Here is a 21,968-nt window from a genome sequence, read left to right as displayed (position 1 = left end):
GAATTACTTCAAAAAAAAAAAAGGGGATATTGTTAATCTACAATGGTTATTCCAGCCTGCAGGTGATAATCTTAAATTCCAATTATCTGCCCTCTTGTTATAAGAATCAATAGTTCAGACATATGCCTATCTCAAAGCTTACCAGCCATTTGAATTCTAGCCAAGAGTCTACTTTTCCAATCCCTCTTTTCTTGATATTTATTGGAGGAACAATTTCATTTTACACCTAGACTGATCTATGAGTCCATGGTCAGCGGCCCTTTCTGGTGACATGGTTTTTCTATTCTGTAGTAAGACTCTAACAAAGAAACTGTTGGAGTGCCCATTGTCAGAAACTTTGACATCAATCTGCATGTGCCCATCAAACACTAGCCACTGAGCCTACTTGTGGCTCTTCCAAGAAAGTCGAATACAAGCCATCAATAACTGGCAACACTGACAAGAAAATAGAGCTATCAGACAAGGACTCAATGGAACCAGTCACAGAAAAGAGCTTATCTTTGCTGAACACATGCAGTGTTTCTCTTGTAAAATATGTCTTTTGAGGGAAAAGTAATCATGTCCACTTGTTTAATTGATGGAGAGTCCATGTATTCAAATTTTATCTGGACAAACCTAAAAAAAGGAAAAGATATTGTCTGAATGTGTGTATGGCAATGGAGATGGGGGTACATATGTCCAATATCCAACTGACTGAATTTTTAGAAGCCAGACAAAAGTAAGTTGTGGAGGCATTTAATGACTTGCACAGAAATACTCAGAACAGTTTTGTTTGTAATAACTGAGAAGTGGAAACAACCCAAATGCTCATCAAGAGGAATATGGCATATTCATTCATACATGAGTACACATTGTATGAATTACTTATTGATTTGTACAGTGATTCATACATTGTATGAATGGTATATTCATACAGTGTGATAGATGGTGGTTTATTAATACAGAATAAGACACTATTCTGAGATTTAAAAAGTAGCAAACCATCAATACAACAGCAACAAAGATGAATCGCAAAATTTTATTTTGAGAAAAAAAGTCAGAACCAAAGGAGTACATACTGTATTTACACTGAGCTCCAAGAACAGGCAAAACTAAGGCAAAAAAAATTTGAGTAGTGATCCTACTTGGGGTGCACAGTAGTGCCCCCTCTTTCTACAGATAATGAAAACTGAGGCTGCTGAAGCAGATGGGCAAGGTTATGAGAATAATTAACAACAAAACTGAGATATAAATTCCCAGACATGGGCTGTCTCCTCTTGGCTCATATTTATTCAGTCAACACATGTTTATACACCCTACCCTTTGTTCCAGGTGCTATGCTAGGCATGAAAATCAAATGATAAAAGTAAACTTGGTCTATGCCCTAGCAGGTAATAAAGCACAGAGGATAAGAACGCGCTTATTGTAAACCAAATATTTTGGATTCATAGTGCACAGAATAAAACTTAATAGGATATAGGTTGTTCATCTCACACCTTTAAGCCCTCACCCTTACCCTACCTAGGAAGAGAGGAATCTGCTAAGCCACAACTTCAGTCCTTGGGTCCTAATTTTCTCTAAGGAGGATAGAGAGGCTACAGGTCTGTTCTTAAATACAGCCATGTGAATGGATCCTGCCATTTTCTGCCCTATTTCCAATACCTCCTCCATTCCACAAAGTAAAGTCTCCCCTACTTTACTACTATACTAAAGCTGTAGTTGTTTTAGATCTACTTGCTTCCTTTACAATATTGTGAACTCCTTGAAGGCAGAATATTATTTCACTCATCTCAATATCCACTGAGCAGACACCACCATGTGCCAACTGCATGAATACTACACTCTGCCTAGCAGTCTGGACCCTTTCCATCATGCACTGCTATATTCTTACTCCAGGGACTGTGGATCTATCTAATATATAGGTTCTGTATCCCCATGTAGCCTATGCTTCAGAGGGAAAATGGCTCCACCAAAGGCTTAGATCTAATATAGGACATGTATGTATGGATCTTGAATTAGAACAGAATCCCCAAACTTCAGATGTTCTCCCATGACCTCAGAATCATTCATTCTAGTTCATCATCAGCCCCACCTCATCCAACCTAGAGGTCCAGTCAAACCTCGGGCGGAAGTAAGGTGGAAAGGATCAAACTCTGTCTGATTCAGCACATTGTCCTTGGCCTCCTGGAACCAGAAACCTGAAGAAACAAGGAAGCGAGTATCCCTCGGGGCTAAATTCTAAAGTTCTCATGTGACACAGCTGAGTGAAAATGGAAGATAATTCTTAGAAGATACTACTTGGAAGAAAATTCTCATATAAGATGTCAAGTCCTGAGTACACCATGACAAAATACCCAGTGGAAAAACAGACAACTCAAACCGGCTGCTGTCAGAAAGACAAAGAAAAGCCTCAAAGCTGACTTCTTTTTTTCTTTTTGGTTCCACAATGTTGAATATGTAAACAATAGTTCAGATAGAAAGAACAGAAACAGGGCATGTCTCTCCCTAGCCCCACCAACTTCATTTGATGGGAAAGAATATTGGACAAGTTGCTTGTGGTCCAAGCTAGAGACCCTCCTCCCATCTGCATCCCCACTTCTATCATTCTTTAACCCAAAAGTTAGATACTGTGTAGGTAACCTGCATTGGAGCCTCAGTCATGATAAAAATAAATAAGGTTTTAATATTTTATTGTTATTACTTATTTTTTGTTTGTAATTTCTTCAAAAGCCTAACATAACATGGAGAGTCTATATGGATTTCAGCAGAACAGTGGAAACCAATTTTTAAACCCAAATGTATTATTATTGCTCTTTTGCCATGAGCATGTGCTCAGCTTAAGAATATTTATTCAGGACCCAAGAAATAGCTCTAGGCTTTTCTTTTTTTCAAATTCAGTCACCAGTTACAAAGAGCCTTCATTATGAAAATTTAATTGAGCCACGAGCCTTTGTATCAATGTGCACTGTGAAATATTTTGCTTCTGCTGGTGGGAAAGATATTATTCTTAGTTAGGTTTATAAAATCCTACAACTTTAATTCTCTACCATTCTGAAATAGATCTGGTTTCTGGCAAATTGAGTCAGTAAGTAGAATTTATTTTTTCCTTATAATTGTTTTATTATTTTCCTTAAAAAAAATATGTGCAACATGAAAAATGAAGCAGGACTAGAATAAATGGCTGTCAACTCAACAAACCTTAAGTAAATTTTATGCCGGGTGCTGCCACTGGTATTCAGTATCACTAGATATTTTACTTTGAATAATCACTGATGGACATTGATTTTGTCTTTGCTCTTCACAGCACAGCAAAATTAATGTGAAAGTCAGACTCAAATGAGTCCCAATGGTGTCCTCCGATCTCTGCTGAGAAGCACATTTCAAATACAGAAGAAATGGCAACCAGCTGAGACCCAGCATATCTTGTATTGTAACAATTAATGGATATGAATAGCCCTCACAGGAGAGCTCGGGTTACCTTTATATCAACTTTGGAGGTGAGAGTCTGAAACAGTTCATTGAGGTTAATATGTAGTGGTTTTATGATTTGATTAATCCTCACCAATTAAAATGATGATGTTTCTCTTTTTTTCACATTATATTTTCGTAATTATTCTTTTGGATATGTGGATGTAACAGTGAAATGTCAACATGGGGGCAATAATTTCACAGGAGTTTAGAGTGAGGGAAAAAATGTTTTCCTAAATGTAGTTTCTTTTTTTTTTCTTTTTTTAAAGAGAAGAAGAAAAAGATAAGAGTGTAATGTAACATTTAGTGGGAAAGTAGCAGTGAACATAGGGCATAGAGCATAGGTCTCTACCCTTGATTCAAGAAGGCATGTGGTGATCCGTCATATTGACAGTGCCTAAAATTTCACCCTCCCATTTCTCTGGTTCACACTAATTCCAATTACATGAGAGAAGACTGAAGAAAACATGAGAAACCACTTTAGGTGAGCTTTGGACTATTAAATATGGCGGATCCTCCTAGATAGAGGATGTTTGTTCTTTGTTTTTACATCTCTCAACACCTAATTCAGTTCACAGGGCAGAGAAGGTAAGTAGGCACTCAGAAAATTTTGAAGCATAACAAATAAAAGACTGCCTGACATTATCTTTGTGGAGCAGGTACAGTTGGTGCTCCATTCCTAAACGTTTGGCTCTCACTTCTAAGCTCCGTACTCATCAATGGCATTTGATGGCAAACACAGGCAACTCTCTGCCTAAAGATTTCCCCCATTATCCTAGCATTCTCATCCCACAAAGGGCAGGTCATCAGTGCTAGGTATTTAACAGCATGAGAAACAGCCCTCAGTGAATGACGGACAGCAGGAGCTGGTGGAGAAATGACACAATATCTTCAGATCTTGGGTAGAACAACTCAGGAATACTCAGCAATGTCACCCAGAGTTCCTTAGTGGGACTGACTCCAGGGCTCACAGAAGTAATCATCTGATTCATGCACCCTATATTTTCTGCCTTTCCTTCCCTGTCTTCCTTTTGCCCTCCCCTTCTAGCACTTCCTGGAATCACGTTCCAGGTGCTCCAACTTGTCATAGGTCTGCTTCTAGGGAAATTCAAATTAAGACCCATTGTTGGGCAACACTCCTCAGGATGCTAAAGAAAAAAAAAATGATAACACATGGCATCCTATGCTACAATGTGTTTTAAAAGGCAATGCAAATAGGCAGCTGTCCTGCTCAGTTCCTATACCTGCAACTTAACACCTTTTCATTACACTGACATGCTTCAAGCATGTAAGTTAAGTGCGCACCTCCTACAGGTATCTGTATTATACTTTGAGCACCTACTCTGACACTAAAGCAGTGATCACAGAAGCAAAAATGTTCTACACGGTTAATCAGATTGCTTCATGGACAAGGAAAAAAAACCCAAATCCAATCATTTATCTTCAGTGCTTTTCTAGTCCAATGTTACCCCTTCAGCTGTCTGTGCAACATACACTGAAGAGAAGATCTGGCAATTATTTGGTATAATTTAATCAAAATAGAAGGCAAATCAAATAATGCAAGGCATAAAGTTACGTGGAGACTAGATTTCATCTGTGTTGATGACACAACTGCCAAATTACCATTTTAATCTCTACTGAATCTTTACCTCCCTTAATGGAACCAGTTGTAATATCATTGGATTTTCGTTTTACCATTTTCACATTCAACAGTTTTGATCAATGGGATTGATTTTCTCATTCTCAGTCTATCTCAACGTTTTGAAATATATTATGTCAAATATTAAGACTAGATTATGTTCAAAGTGAGTGTTCCCATTGATTACCACGCACAAGAGATATTAAAGAATCCTTGAAACTATAAACTGCTAATTAAATTTATTACCAATTATGTGACTTTGAACAAAGTTCTTGATCCCTCTAGGCCATTTTTTATCTACATAATAAGAATAACGTGCTTAATTTTCACGGACTTTATGAAAATTAACAATAATATACTTGATGGTGCTAGCACAATGCAAGTGCTCAGAGCTGTCATTTTTGTTTTGGTATTGCTCAATCTTTCCAGGCTAATTTCTTGTCCAATTGTATTAATTGCCTCTGAAATTGATTATGCTTCTTTGGAAAGCTTTCATTTCATGTTTCCCTCAATTCACACAGGACCAGTTTTAGCCAAGGCTTTCATATGCTTACAATTTCAATCAAGTCAACAAATGAAACTTTGCATGGGCATCTCACAAGGTAGAATTGGAAGGGCCTGTTTAGATAGTTTCCATGGAAAGGAAATACTATTTTAAGATAAGTGTAACAATGTAATTAAGCGTAACATGTCACTAAGCTAGGAAGGAAAGTAAATTTGAAATTATTATTTTGGAATTTACGCTTTAGAAATTAGCCTACCGAATTGCCAGCTATAACAGATAGCTATTATAGTATTGCAAAGATTAAATGAGATAACATAATTAAACCACCTAGCACAGTAGTTGGCACAAAAGCCATTCAAATAAGTATGACAACTTCTTAACAAAAGAAAAACATGAAATTACATTACCATTGTTACTATATCATGGTCCAAGATGATCTGGATTGGGATACACTACTTTATCTTAATATTATACATCAGCAATATTAAATATGTAACATATCCTTATGCATTTAAGACCCAGAGACATCATTTATAATGAAGCAGAATTTTAAATGACTTCTTCACTTTTTTGCCCAGAAACTGCATTTCCTTTCTGTCTTGAAACTAAATAGCTGGGAAGTATTCCCAAACACTCATTCGCAGTGATTTAAGTTTAAGATTTTTGGTTTTAGGAAGAATGAAATATGCCAGTCTTGGGCTTCTTTCTTCCTCCAAACTCAGATTGTCAGGATTCGATGCATCCTATGGCACAGAGTCCAATTGGTAAAAATGATCCAGGTTTACAAAAAAGCCTTCCTAAACTTCCCATTTGGGATCTATATTTTTGGGAAACATGTAATCCAACTAAGGTAAGAGATTGGTTCTATTCTGTTAAATATCCAAAAGATCATGACATTTTAGAGCTGTGCCGCAATAATACAATGTGCACACACACACGCACAAGATTAGAGCCAGCACTTTAATATGCCTTTCATTTCATTTTAATTTTCAATGTTCTACCAAACAACCGATTAGAAAGTTAGTGCTTTGTACAAAGAACCTTTTCTTTCTTTCATCTTTAAGGTACAACATATGCATCTTTCTTTTGATCTTTTCACACACACTCTCTCACCGCTTGAGAACAACAGAAAATTGGGCCCAGTGTGATGTCACCACCAAGATCTCTTTAATTTCTGGGAGCATATATCGCTTACAAAGTGAACCAATTCGGGCGCCTGGGTGGCTCAGTCGGTTAAGCGACTGCCTTCGGCTCGGGTCATGGTCCTGGAGTCCCGGGATCGAGTTACGCATCGGGCTCCCTGCTCAGCGAGGAGCCTGCTTCTCCCTCTGACCCTCTCCCCTCTCATGCTGTTTCTCTCTCTCTCTCTCTCTCTCTCAAATAAATAAATAAAAATCTTTAAAAACAAAACAAAAAACTGAACCAGTTCAATCAGATAAATCCTGCCACAGTTTTGTAAAGGGAGGTCCTAGAATTTAGTTGCTTAATGAGCTATGAAAAAGCTTATAATTTCCCTATGTTGAGCAGGATAGCCAAGTGGAAAAAGCAGAGCTTACATAAGGTTTTCCTGAATGTCTCTGTATTTGCATGGTTTGTTTAAAAACTGGCCCACACACTATGTCTTTCCAAACACAGTTTGCTCTTATTCGGACTCCCCCTTTACAGCCTTGGCATAACTGGACATTTATGAGCACATTTATGAGCACACTATTACAATAGTGACCTGTCCCACTACACACTGTTCATAATAGCAGAGAACCCTGACATGAGAACTTCTTCCTTTCAGCTAGGCATGCCCATTAAGTAAATGAATGTGAAGGTCTGAGTCCTCCCACCTTCAAATTAGCAGGGATGTTAACTAAATTTGGATGGTAAGCCATCGAACAATTCATAAGAAAATAAATATGACATAAAAGATCATTGCAAATTTGTACTGTTTGCTTTCTTCTTAATTATAACTGAAGAAGAGAGTTGGCCCTGTGGGTTGCTAATTGGGGTGGAAATGGGAGTGGGGAGCTCATTTACTGGAAGCACAATTCCTGGGCTTGGTCAGCTTGAACTTCAACACTGGAAATGAATCCAACAATCACGATCCTAAAATGCTCCATCCTGGAACCAGGATGGCAGTCAGGACTCCTTTCCTATTTCAATAATAACCTATTGCCTGGCACATGCCAATAGGTACCAAAGCCAAGTTCTTTGCAAGAAAATGAATATTAGATCTCACTGCTTGAATAATAATTAAATTTGGATGGTTAACTACACTAGATATGACAGTCTCATATCTAGAACATTCCCGATAGGGAATGTTCCATTAGAGAACTGAAGTGTTTGGCTATATTACAGTCACAATGGATTTGAAAGCCCTTTCTATATGAAAATGCAGATACAGTCCCAGAATTATCTTTGCAGAAACATGCATCCATGGACATGCCTAAAGGTCCAAGGTGTCTGCAAATAAACTGGATATTGTGATCCCAAATAATTGTATAAATGGTCAGACTTTTCAGAGAAAAGTGTTTAGCAAACATGCACCTATCTACCAGATTGTCATGAAATTCCCTAGAAGTTATCATCATTTGAGGGCTAAGGAAACTGAGGCTCAAATGCATCAGTAGTTTAATAAAAGTCACAGGGTATGGCATATTGCATTTTTCAAAGACAGTCACAACAACACCTCAACATGTTTTTCTACAATGCAACCTTGAGGTGGAGTCTATGTTTCCTCCTCCTTTTTCCGGGAAATCCTGTAACAGCTCTAACCAATAGAGTATGAAAGAAGTGATGCTATTGGACTTCCAAGGCTAGGTTCCAGGCAGCTCTGCCTTGTTCTCTTGGGATGCTAACCCTGGGGCGGAGGGGGGGAACCATGTAAGAGTTCCAGCTTCCCCAAGACTGCGACATTGGAGAGGTCACAGTAGGTGTTCCTTAGATAGCCCTAGCTGAGCTTCCAGCCAATAGCCAACATCAACTGCCAGTCATGTGAGTGCACCATCAAGGACATCCAACCCAGCTGAGCCTGCAGATGACTGCAGCCCCCACCAACATCCAACTGCAACTGCATGAGAGATCCCAGGTAAAAACTTCTCAGCCATACCTCACTTAAATTTCTGACCCACAAAATCATAAGCAAAATAAAATCGTTGTTTTAAGCCACTAAGGTTTGGGGCAATAATGACTGAGACATGCATCATCAAGCTAGGCTTTGGAGCTGAATGTATCTGATCCAGGAGTATTATTTTTCCCAATTATATATTCTAAGGGGTATATAATTCCCATTATTTTTCATAGTAAGGATGTAGGGTTTCAGTGAAGAGACCATAGAGCTTTCAAGTCACCTTTTTTTTAAGATTTTGTTTATTTATTTGACAGAGAGAGACAACGAGAGAAGGAACACAAGCAGGGGGAGTGGGAAAGGGAGAAGCAGGCTTCCCGCCGAGCAGGGAGCCCAATGTGGGACTTGAGCCCAGGACCCTGGGATCATGACCCGAGCTGAAGGCAGACGCTTAACGACGAAGCCACCCAGGTGCCCCTCAAATCACCTTTAATGAACTGAGTGGTCAGATAGGTAGATCCAATAAAGACTGAGTTACAACAAAGGTAAAAGAAAATATGAGGTAGGATGCTAGCATTCATGAAGCCATTACGCTAAACCAAAAGCATAAAAGTAGTCTTTAAGGGACTGGAATCTAGCTCTGTTCTTGTGGTTTAGTGATTAGTTAGGAGACAAAAATGTACCAGAATAAAGGCCTCTACCTTATCCCCACTCCTCAAAAATAACCTCTGTTCTATCTCTCAGAAATCAAATACAACAAGTAATTGAACAATAGGCAGCTATTAAGAATTTAGCTTCAACACAACTCACAGAAGGGAGGGGACAGTTAATGGATGCAGAATTCCAGTGGAGGCAAGCAGCTTTCATAAAGGTGAAGCAGAGCAATTGAATTTGTTCTTGTCAATCATCATCAAACAAGATATATTGAGTATCTGTGCAGTACAAAGAATCCTGAGATAGGAAAAAAAAAAAAAAAGGAACAGAACATACTTTCTATCCCCAGAGAGCTACAGCAAGCTCTCTAAGGAAAAGACAAGCATATGTGAAGTGATAGCACAATTTACTTACTTTTTGCTTAAACACATGTACTTTCACAAAGGACCCTTAAGGGCAAAGTGAAAACAAGAAGAGAAGAATTCTGATATAAGAGAAGTCATCTAACATTTGAGGGTCCACAGTGAAACTGTAAGAGTATCCATATTTTTCTCATTTGGAAATAAAAGGTCAGATTTAGAGGACTTAGGTGATGTGCTCAAAGTCACCCAACAGAGTCAAGTTTATTTTTGGAGGCTGTTACTCTAGAAGCACACTTTCTACTCATTGTGCAATGAAGGTGAAAGGTAGAGTAGACACAGAACACTAGGCTCAGGACAGCTCTCAAAATGCACAATTAAAAATAATAATAAACACACCAAAAATGACATGCATCCATGTTAATCTGTCTCCATGTGCCCTGCATCACTTGATTTTCTGCATTCTTTAGTTTTTTTCCTTTGAGTTGTATTGAAACCAGAATTCCTAACACTTGCCATCCCAATTTCTGAAAGCATCTTTATACATGCTCCCTTTTTGGTCTCTAACTGGCCTCCAAGACACAAGTATATAACCAAATCAAGTGCATTTTTGAAAACTTCTTGCATGCGTATGTCTTAATTCCTTGATGACAAGCTAAGCCGTCTACCTCACACTTGCATTTATCTATGCTTTACAACTGCTTTCCTCCTGTTAAAAGGAGACGAGCAGGCCCAAAATGCAGTCAAGTTGTGCTAAACCTGAAGTCAGCAAACCAAGACTTAATACCTACCCTAACTGCAATTTAAATCCCCTAGAAATAAAACCTTTTTAACCAGTCAATATGGAATTACCTTGTCAGCACTAGTGAAGATAATCTGCCCAATGGACCCCTTCCATTGCCCTTAAGAAGGGGACCAACCTTGCCTGAAACAATGCATTCGTGCTAATAATTTCCTTTTTCCATCCTCTTTGCATCTTTAAAAACCTTTCCCTTTCTGCAGTTTGGAGGAGCTCTTTTCTGTTTGCTAGATGGGCTGCTGCCCGATTCATGAATCATTTAATAAAACCAATTTGATCTTCAAATTTACTCAGGTGAATTATGTTTTTAACACCCCCATTAGACTTGCTCATCTGGTTGTTAAGAAACCTAGACAATCATACAAAAAGAGTTCAAAGAAAAAACTGTACCCGGACCTGAACTTGTCAGGGATGCTTTCCTTGATTAAGCAAGGCTTGAGCATGACATTTAAAATGCTGGAGTGAGTCAGTCATTAAGAGTCTGCCTTCGGCTTCCATCATGATCCCAGGGTCCTGGTATCAAACCCCGTATCAGGATCCCCACTCAGTGGGAAGCCCTGCTTCTCCCTCTCCTTCTGCCCCTGCGTGTGTTCCCTCTCTCGCTGTGTCCCTCTCTGTCAAATAAATAAAAAATCTTTTAAAAATAAAATAAAATGCTGGAGTGATAAATATGCAATAAATATGGAGAGACTGATGCAAGGTAAAGGTGTGGGATGGTGGGGAAAGAAAATTAAGACATATGACATATTACAATAAAATTTATTTCTAATATCTTTTTCTAAATGATGGAATGACTTACATCAGCAGGAAAGGTGAGAAGAATATAATTTTGGGAATGGGTTGAAATACAACTATCATAAAATGTTTCAGTAAAATGTTTTTATCTAAAATTTACCTAAAATAAAAATATACGATAAACTAAAATCAAGCACGGAATCCAACCAGGCATTCCACTGTGTATTTGTATGTGATTCACATTGATAATTAATAAGGTTTGCATAGAAATAAAAGATGGAGACTCCATTGTGGGCTACATCCTATCTTTGCAGCTTGGAGGATTTTCCCAGCACAAGGCAGATGATGTAACCCAGTAAGACAACTGCTTATTGAAAACCTTTTCTCAGATGCAAATTGACATCCGGGGCAGTTACCTTAATGGCCCCCTCCATTCTCACACAGTACTTAGTGCTTTCCGGAGAGGTTTTCTACCCTTTTAAAAATAACATTATTGGAATTTTATTTTAACTGTCTTTCAGAGGCATTGAAGAAAGAGCCTAGATGTTTACAGCTTTTAACTTTTTTTTAAGCCCAAGTACTCTCTAGCTGTGATGATTGTAAGGGCTTTTTTTCTTCTTTCAATTCTCTATTCTAGTTTACCCTTTGGTATCAAATTGATGATGGTCAACATTAGTTAAGCAAAAAGTTGTCTTATTGTCCCATTTGCCTTTTCAGCAAATTTGACTACCTGTAAGTCATTTACATAGAATAATAGCATAAAAGCATGGCTCTGGAACCAAACTGCCTGAGTTAAACTCTCCACTGTCACTCATTGTATCACAACAGGATCTTGGACACAAGGCTTGGTCTCTCTGTGCTTCAGTTTCCCTATTTGTGAAAATAGGGATAATAAGATAACCTCCTTCATAATGAGGTAATTTTTTTTATTGGATAAATTTGTAATATTGGGTACACGTAAGGTGTACATCCTGTTACCTTGATACACTTATACATTGTAATATGGTGGCTGTTGTAATAATATTAACCTCATTACATAAAGTACAATATTTTTGGCTATGTTCAAATAAACTGTACATTAAATCTTTATGGCTACTTTAGTATTTGTTACAAGTTTGTACCCTTAAACACCATCGATCTTCTCCCCCCACTCCCATCCCCTGATAACCACCATTTACTCTGGGTTTTTTTTAATGTTTTTTTTTTTTTTTTAGATTCCACATATAAGTGATATCATAAATGGACTGATATTTATAAAGAGCTTTGGGAAATTCCTGGCACGTAATAAGCCCTTTACACATGTTAGCTATGGTAAATACTGGGATGTAAGATCCAAGAGGGCAGACGTTTTTGTCTATATTATTCACCTCTGTATCTTGGGTAACTATGTAGTGCCTAACACATATTAGATGTTCAATATGTAATTGTTGAATAAGTATACAATTTCATTTCATTTGCTTATTTTATTTTCATAATAACAAGGGAGACTCTGCTAGAATTCTATTATTCCAGACAAATATAAATAAAAATTTAACTAAACAGAAAACATTAAATCCTGCTGCTGACCAAAAAATAAGACTCAAACATAATGAATTTTACCATAGAAGAGCCTCTAATGTCCCAAAAGAGTGAACATATAGTCCAGAGAATTTCAAGATGAGTTGCAGTAACAGATGTTGAGTTGTAGCAAATATTTATTAAGCATCTACTATAAACCAGGCATTTGACATGCAAATCATATTGAATGGTAGCATAGCCCTATGCTTGTAAAAAGGCAATTTTTATCCTGATTTTACAGATGAGGCCCTTGAAGCTTAGAAGAGCTAAATAATTTGCCAAGGTCACTAAATAGTAACTGACAAGCAGTAGAGCCAGATATAGAACCCAACGATTTCAGACTCCAGAGAACAACCATTTAAACACTACACTAACTGCTAACATATTCATTTAATAAATAATGTGTTGTTGGGAGTCTAAAATATGTCAGGCTCTATGTTGAGTATTCTACACATGAAAATGTGCTGGAGGAAGAGTTCCAATGAAAAAATGGCAGTTGCACCAGGAAAGTTAAACAGAAGATGAGCATCTGACTTAGTGACTAGCATTAAGAGATGTCCATGCTAAACTGCATGAGGACTATTGAGATCGTTCCACAAAAGCTGGACTATAAAGCCAGTGACTGGAGAGAAGGGGAGAAAGTCAGTCACAGGTTTGGCAAACAAACAAAGAGGTGATCCTGAGTGAATTTCATTGTTTGTCTTTGGCTTTTTCCTTTTCTCTCTGACTTGGTATAGATGAAAGGAAGACACAAATCCACAATGATATTAGACTGCCCTCCATACTGAGCACACTCTGTCTCTCCATGACTCATTACTCTGCATATACTGTGGTCCCTTACTATGATACATTGTTCTAGTTTATTTAAATGTTGCTATCTCTCACTAAATACTAAGTCTTTCTGGACAAGGACCATGTCATTACTGATTTTAGTATCACCTTCTCAGCTTCCTTCATTAGGACAGTTTACAAAGTTAATGTACAAAACACAACTGAATGAAACAAAACTTGCTTATTACAAGACTGGTGAACTCGGGGTGCCTGGGTGGCTCAGTCATTGAGCGTCTGCCTTCGACTCAGGTCATGATCCAAGGGTCCTGAGATCAGGCCCCGCATCGGGCTCCCTGCTTGGCGGGAAGCCTGTTTCTCCTTCTCCCACTCCCCCTGCTTGTGTTCCCTCTCTCGCTATGTCTCTGTCAATTAAATAAGTAAAATCTTAAAAAAAAAACAAAAAAAACAAGACCAGTGAACTCTAGAAAATGGGACCCATCAAACCAAGAAGGTGTGGGTGGGATACGGTTTGGGGTTGAGACAGTGCCCTGGCAAAGGAAAGCAACCATGAAAATCCCTCAACCAATGAAAAAGCTTATGTGGACAGTGGACAACCAGATAGACAGGTCAAGGCAAATTATACCTATGGCAGCTGAGGTAAGAACACGTTTGTGACTTTTGAGGACATTTTCCATGAAGTGATTCAGCATTCCTTATATGAGCATCCACATATTGTACTCCTGTTAGAATTTAGGTTGGGCAACATAAACTCTTTGATCTCATCAGATGGCAGAGGTATGGGCTCCCTTATCACACTGTCTTCCAGGAAGCTCAAACTACAATTATAAGTCTTAGCCTCAGCGGCAATGTATATGTTTATCTTGAATTTCTGTTATTTAAATTTCTCTTATCTTTTATTCTCCAGTGTCCATTCGTTATTTATTTCTTTACTCCTTATTACTCTAGTGGAGAAAATATTTTTTCATGTTTGCCTAAGATTAGCATCACCCTCTATTTATTAAAAATATAATAAATATTGTTCTTGGATGGGCATGGGTGCTATGAAAGAAATAAGAAAACTCCTTAATTATATCCAAGATCACATGAAAATCAATGCTGTTAGTTCTTGATCTATATTGAAAAACTTGACTTCTTCAACCCTATTAAAGCACAAAACTACATACTACAACATAGATGAACCTTAAAACATGGTAAGTAAAAGAAACCAAACACAAAAGGCCACATATTATATAATTCCATTTATATGAATAATCTTAAGTAAGCAAACTTATAGAGATGGAAAGCAAATTGATGGTTCCCAGGGGCTGGGGGTGGGAAAGAGAATGGAAAATGACTGTTTAATAGGTATGGGGTTTCTTTTTGGGGACAGGAAATTTTTCTGAAATTAGCTGATAATGGCTGTTGTACAACACTGTAAATATACTAAAAGCCAATGAATTGTACACTTTAAAATGGTTAAAATGGTGAGTTTTATGTTATGTGAATCCTACCTCAATTTTTTAAAAAACACAGAAAAACAAGATCTTTTGTCCACAAAAGTACTTTTTAACTTCAATTCCAAAGTTTCAGGATATTCATCTGAAATCAAACACTCTGAAAGTTGACAACATTTACTCTTACAGAGATCGAGAAATTGAAAGACTGAATGGTTTGCTTCTAAAATAAGAAGTTAACCTCTTCCCAAAAAATAATCACAATAAAGGAGCAAATCCTGAGCCACTTTTTCCCCAAATCATTCCTAGCAGAGCTGTCCTCCCACACGGGTGTGTTTTCACTTCCATAATAAATTTTTTTTCATGGGCGCCTGGGTGGCTCAGTCAGTTAAGCATCTGCCTGGGTGGCTCAGGTCATGATCCCAGGGTCCTGGGATCGAGCACCACATCGGGCTCCCTGCTCAGCAGGAAGCCTGCTTCTCCCTCTCCCTCTGCCTGCAGCTTCCTCCTGCTTCTGCTCTCTCTCTCTGTGCCAAATAAATAAATAAAATTTTTAAAAATAAAATAAATAAAATAAAATAATTTGTTTTCATGTTCATAATAAAATCTTAAAAAATACTTTAGGAAAACAAATTTCAGATGGCACAATAATATTATTTCAGTAATTATTAAACCCCCCAAAATAACCAATATTTATTTATAGCGAGTAAACCAAGGAAAGAAATTTGTAACTTAAAATATTTTGGTTGTTGTTATCATTCTTTACTCCCTTTATTTATTTATTTATTTATTTATTTTATTTATTTTAAAGATTTTTTTATTTATTTGACAGAGAGAGACACAGCGAGAGAGGGAACACAAGCAGGGGGAGTGGGAGAGGGAGAAGCAGGCTTCCCGCGGAGCAGGGAGCCTGACGCAGGGCTCAATCCCAGGACCCTGGGACCATGACCTGAGCCGGAGGCAGACGCTTAATGACTGAGCCACCCAGGCGCCCCTTTACTCACTTTAAATAGTCCAATCTTCCCATTGCCAAATAAATCAAGCTCTTGCCAATTTTCTCAAACCCCACAACATCCTTCCATTCATCGTGTTCCAACTCTTTAGAGTACTTTGCAATGTCCTCTCCCTGCTCCAAGTATCCAAGGGCTCCTTCCCCATTTTGATGTAAGACGATGAAGTTATAAGCAAACAAAAGAAGAAAAAGTGAAGCTCATGGAGAAAAGAGAGATGAGACCAGGGTAGGAAACATGAAGGAGATTGTGAAACTGAGATTAGAACTTTTGCCCAAAGAGGACTAGTTGTACAGCCTTGCTAGTTATTGTCAATACATGGGCTGCTACTGTGGCATCACAATGCAGGTTAAGGTGATAGGCTTGGGGTCAGACACCCCTGGGTTTTAATCCAACTCTTTATGAGCATGGTCAAGTTTTTATCTACTCTTAGCCTTAGTTAATTTATATGTAAAATGGGATTAATAATACCTATTTCATGAAATTATCATGATGAGTAAATAAGATTATGTTAGCAAATCACCTAGCATAGTATAGAGTTCATACTAAACTTTGAGCATTACAGGGGTGCCGGGGTGGCTCAGTCAGTTAAGCGTCAGGGTCCTAAGCCTGAGCCTTGGGCTCAGGTCCTAATCCCAGGGTCCTGGGATACAGCCCCGCTTAAAGCTCACTGATCAGCAGGGAGTCTGCTTCTCCCTCTGCCCCTCCCCCACCCCAATCATGTTCTCTCTTGTGCAATCTCTCTCTCAAATAAACATTTATAAATTTTATCTCCCCATCCTAATTACATATTTTTTACTTACTTGAAGGACTTTTACATTTATTCTCTGTTCATCTTGTACAGTATCATTCCCTTGACCCTTTTGGGACCTTCCAATACCCCACCCTTTTGCCTATGAGTAGTCTGATTTCAGCCTCTCTTGGTTGCCACCCTGCAATTCCAAATCACTACTGAGACAAACGTTAGTCAACTGAATAACTGAAGAGGACAGTCCTTCCACTTGCATTTGCCTTTTAGAAAAGACTAATAAGTTGATTCACAGTCCACAGCTCAGGGATGAATCTGGAGAGTCTGTTCCCAGCAGGCAGGGCATATGCCTTCTGTGTAACAGCTGTCTCTTTGTGCTGTAACTTCAAGCACAGTATTGTGCTAAAACAGCAAGTAATGTAATAAAAATGGGACAATTCAGCCTCCCCTCTATGCGCTGGGGTGTGTGAATAGGAAAAATAAAGAAAAAAAATCTGACTTTTCATCAGTGAAATGGAGGACCTGCCCAAAATACAACTGGGGTAGAGAAAAGGTCTGGGAGATGATCTTTCCATATCTCCTTTGCTAAAGAGAAACCCCAGTTATTCTCTAGCTCACCTTCTGATGTCTTGCCAGTAGCATCAGATTCTCTGAAATGAAGGCAAAGAGATACGGACAGCTGCACCCAGCATGAAAACCACCAAACTGAAGCAGATCTTGTAGCCTGTCACATGGCATCGAGCCAAAGGAAGACATCAATGGCGCACTTAATAAAATCCAAAAACAACTTGCACATATAAGAGTATTTAAGAGGAGGCAAAAGCATCTGGAAGCACCATGGGCTCAACAATATATTTCTTTTCTGAAAATATAAGCATCACAGGATTTCCATGAATGTGCTAGGTGAATGGATGCAGCAAGAGAGCATATCACTATGCATGGTATCAGATGAAATTCAAGAAAAAAAAATAATATCTTTTAAGTAATCATAGTGCCATACTATTTCACATGTATCATTAAAATGATCTTCATGCTAACCTTTTGAATTAGGGAGAACTTTTTAGTTGATAGAAACGAATTTCAAACTAGCTTACACAATGAAGAGAATTTATTAGCTAGTCTGGATTCATGAATATCACATGCCTTAGAGGATACTCCTGTCAAACTTACATTCTTTTGTCCTTGGACAGAATTCCTCCTATTAGGAAGTGGAGTTGATTAAAAGAGAAGGAAAGTTTTGAGCTTTCTTTTGTACTCAATTCCCTCCATTTGTTTTTGTGAGCAAGCCATCACCCTTTCTTCCATATACCTTCAAGATTTCCTATCTCTACACTGCTAAACAAGTATCAAAGATCTTGTCGAGAGGGAAGGAGGGAAGAGCAATGGAAGAGAAGAAAGGAGAAATGATGGAAATGCTTAGAAGGAGGAGGAGACTATCAATGGAATATGAAAATAAATTAATGTTCCAGTGTGTTCCATTTTCTCTCTAAACATAATAATTAGGATTTTTATTAACCTACAAGGATATACTAAATCTGTACTGTCTAATATGGTTGCCACCAGCCACATGAGGTTACTTCCATTTAAATTAATTAAAATTAAATAAAATTAAATACCCAGTTCCTCAGTTGCATGAGCCACATTTCAAATGCTCAAGAGCCACACATGGATAGTGGCTACTGTATTAGACAACATGAATATTAGAACATTTCTACCACTGCAGAAAGTTCTATTGGATAGTACTGATCTCTAAAAAAGAGAAACCCAACCTGAGCTTTCTTAAGCCTTAATTTGGTGGGCAAAATAATGAGAAACACAATCCACACTGGAAGAAACATAGAATCAGAAATGAAAAACAAAAGAAGATAAAGTTTCTGATGAGGGCAGGATAGAACAGCCTTTAGTGGATAAATCTTTCTATATCAGAAAGAAGAGATAAGGTTTGAGCTGGGAAGTGAGAAAACAGGATCTGTAATATGGGGCCCTATGACAATATACAGAGCCAAATTTAACCTCAAACTTAAGGATCAGAGATATGCCACTCAGGATGAGGGACTTACATCTGCCTAAAAAATGTAGTTGTTTTTCTTTCAATGGAACTGCAATAAAATATACTATAAATTGGCTAATTGATCAGGTTGCTCTATCAGTTTCATGTCTTAGGGCAAATGCCAGAGCTTGCAAATTTTATTGTGAATTAAATACAAAATAATGCATTCTTTCTTAATTTTCTTAGGTGAGCAATTATACTCAAATGGTGATGTGTGAGTAAACAGATCATGGGTACAAACAGCCATGATCTTAAAATGGAAATGATTAAGTATTTTTTAAACCCTAGATTTAGCATAAAGTGTGACACCAGATGTCACAAAGTGTACATAACCTGAAATTTTTGTAAATCTAAATCTCTGTGATCTGAGGCAAAGTTTGTTCTTTCTCTAACCTTCCAGATAGATTAGTACATTGACCCTGTATCAGAAAGTCCTACGATTCTTGATATACCAACTGAAAATGAAGATGAGAGTCAATATTCTCTCTTTTTTTGCAAGTATAGAGTGACCTGTAGAGGATTTTCAACTTAAAAAAGATAAAAACATGTTTCCAATGTCTTTGACAAGTATTTTTTAAATGTCAATGTTTAAAAATAAATTTATTATTTCTGTAATAATATACTCATTATAATAGAAAATATAGAAAAAATAGAAGATACTCAAACATATTTGCACAACTTAAATACAATCCCTTATTGACATTTTGAATTTTTTTGCTATTTATAGCTTAAATAAATATGTTTTTATCCTACATTTACAATTTTTTTTAAGATTTTATTTATTTATTTGACAGACAGACTGCAAGAGGAGGAACACAAGCAGGGGGAGTGGGAGAGGGAAAAGCAGGCTTCCCGCTGAGCAGGGAGCCCGATGTCGGGCTCAATCCCAGGACCCTGGGATCATGATGCGAGCCAAAGGCAGATGCCCAATGACTGAGCCACCCAGGCGTCCCTACAATTATTTTTTAAAGCTGTCAATAAACTTTATATAATTTTACATAATATAATTTACTTAACCATTCTCATTTTTTTTGACTTTTGGATCACCATAAATACAATGGCAACAAATACTTTAGGAGATAAAATGTTGCACAGCATTCAGTGATTTTTGTGTTCAAACACAGGTGTTAAGTTAGATCCCCAAGGTTGAAGACCCGATTCTTTATTTCCTATCTGTGGGATATTGGAAAGCTGTTAAAACTCTCTCTGCCTCGGTTTCCTCATTTGTAATATTGAATTTATAGGGTTGTTTTAAGAATCAAAAGAGATGACAGCACTAGGCATAAAATAATAGCCCATTCTCTTCATAAACAATACTATCTCCAGAGGGTAGATTCCCAGAACTGAAATTACTGAATCAAAGCTATAAAAGATTTTAAGTCTCTCGAGAAATTTCACCAAGTTTGCTTTTTAAAGATTTATGTCCATGGTTATGGCATCAGTCATTTTTGAGCATGCCCCTTCATTATCTAGTCACCAATCCTACTTCTAACGGCTTTCTAACTTTAAGGAGGTAATCGTGTAAACAACAGCCTTTTTCAGCCAAAATATAAAATAAACTAAAATTCTACAAAAAAAAAAAAGTGAAAGTTAGCATCTTACTCTAAAACACCTGGAAGGAAGGGGCGCCTGGGTGGCTCAGTCATTAAGCGTCTGCCTTCAGCTCAGGTCATGATCCTGGTGTCCTGGTATCGGGCCCCACATCGAGCCCCGCATCGAGCCCCGCATCGAGCCCCGCATCGGGCCCCGCATCGGGCCCCGCATCAGGCTCCCTGCTCAGCGGGAAGCCTGCTTCTCCCTCTCCCACTCCCCCTGCTTGTGTTCCCTCTCTCACTGTGTCTCTCTCTGTCAAATAAATAAAATCTTTAAAAAATAAATAAATAAATAAATAAAACACCTGGAAGGAAATAATCTAGACATCTATTTTAAAATATTCACCACTCCTTTCTCAGGAGACCTTTATTTACATTCTCAATGGGGAAAATAATGTCCTACCAGCAAACGGAATATCACTGTTTATAAGTAAAAGCAACAGTATGCGAAGTATTCAGAAGGGATGAATGGAAATGATAAACATCCAAAGGATAATAAGAGTTTCATCGTTTTCCCATGTTGCCGCTAAATAAAGCTTTACAGTAGATCCCAGTTGAGGGGATCTACTGGCAGGTTTCAACTACCCGGATTTTCTATCACATTTCCCAAGGTTAAATACGTTGCCTTGAGGCAGCTGCTCCAAATGATAAAGGGGATACTGTAGGACCGTGGTGCTCTTTGTAATGTTAATAACCCTTGATTCTGATATTTGATGCACCTCTGGGGAAATCTGCCTGTTTCGGACTTTAAAATCTAACTCAGTTAAATGCACATTATTGCAAAAAATAAAATATTTTTTTTAATTTGGCAGAAGCAGGGAGATAATTTGAGCATTCCACATATTTAGATACTTTATTTCTATTGCTGAATTGAATTTGCACAGGATAACATGTTGTGATAGAAAATTAATGTGTGTTTTTTTCCTACAAAAGCAGATGGTATTTTATTTCAGAATTCACATATATTTATATGCTTATTGGATTCATTTTTATGGTATAAACTAACCAGGACAGTGATCCTTTATCATATTTTTGACTTATTTATTTAAAATTTATAACCCATCTGGCTTCAAAGGGGCGTGAGAAGTCTGTAGATGAAAGCATAGGTAAAATGAGACACAAACCTGTGGTAAGTTAATCAAAAAGAGCAGAACACATTCAGAACCAGAATTAATACAGGTATTGTTTGGGGAAAAAAAAATAGGTCCTCTATATTTTCTAATTGCTAATTCAATAAACAAGATAAAAAGGAAAAGGAAAAAAAACATGAATGTTTTGAATCATCATATAAATCTCTACCTACTTTTTTTTTTTTTTGATAGAAAGCATCCTATGAATCTGTCTAAAGAAGAAATGAATGTGATGAAGGTATGGAGCATCATAGGAGCCAAGAACAAAGAAGGAAAAGAAAAGGAAAAAGGTCATACAGGGGATGATTCTAAAAGTAAAGGAAAGGGCCCTTCTTTGGTATGACATGCCCTGGGGTTGGTTAAATGAAGGCAGTAATGAATACAATGATGTCACTATCATGGGACAAAGTTTGGCCAATAGTAATTGTTTAGTAAATGTTGAAAGCAAATGAAAGTGGGCACT

Source organism: Eumetopias jubatus, unplaced genomic scaffold, assembly GCF_037043125.1.
Source record: "Eumetopias jubatus isolate StellerSeaLion01/CBP00866 unplaced genomic scaffold, mEumJub1_p1.0 scaffold_10, whole genome shotgun sequence".
In the NCBI taxonomy this organism is placed as follows: domain Eukaryota; kingdom Metazoa; phylum Chordata; class Mammalia; order Carnivora; family Otariidae; genus Eumetopias; species Eumetopias jubatus.
This window is presented reverse-complemented; position numbering follows the sequence as displayed.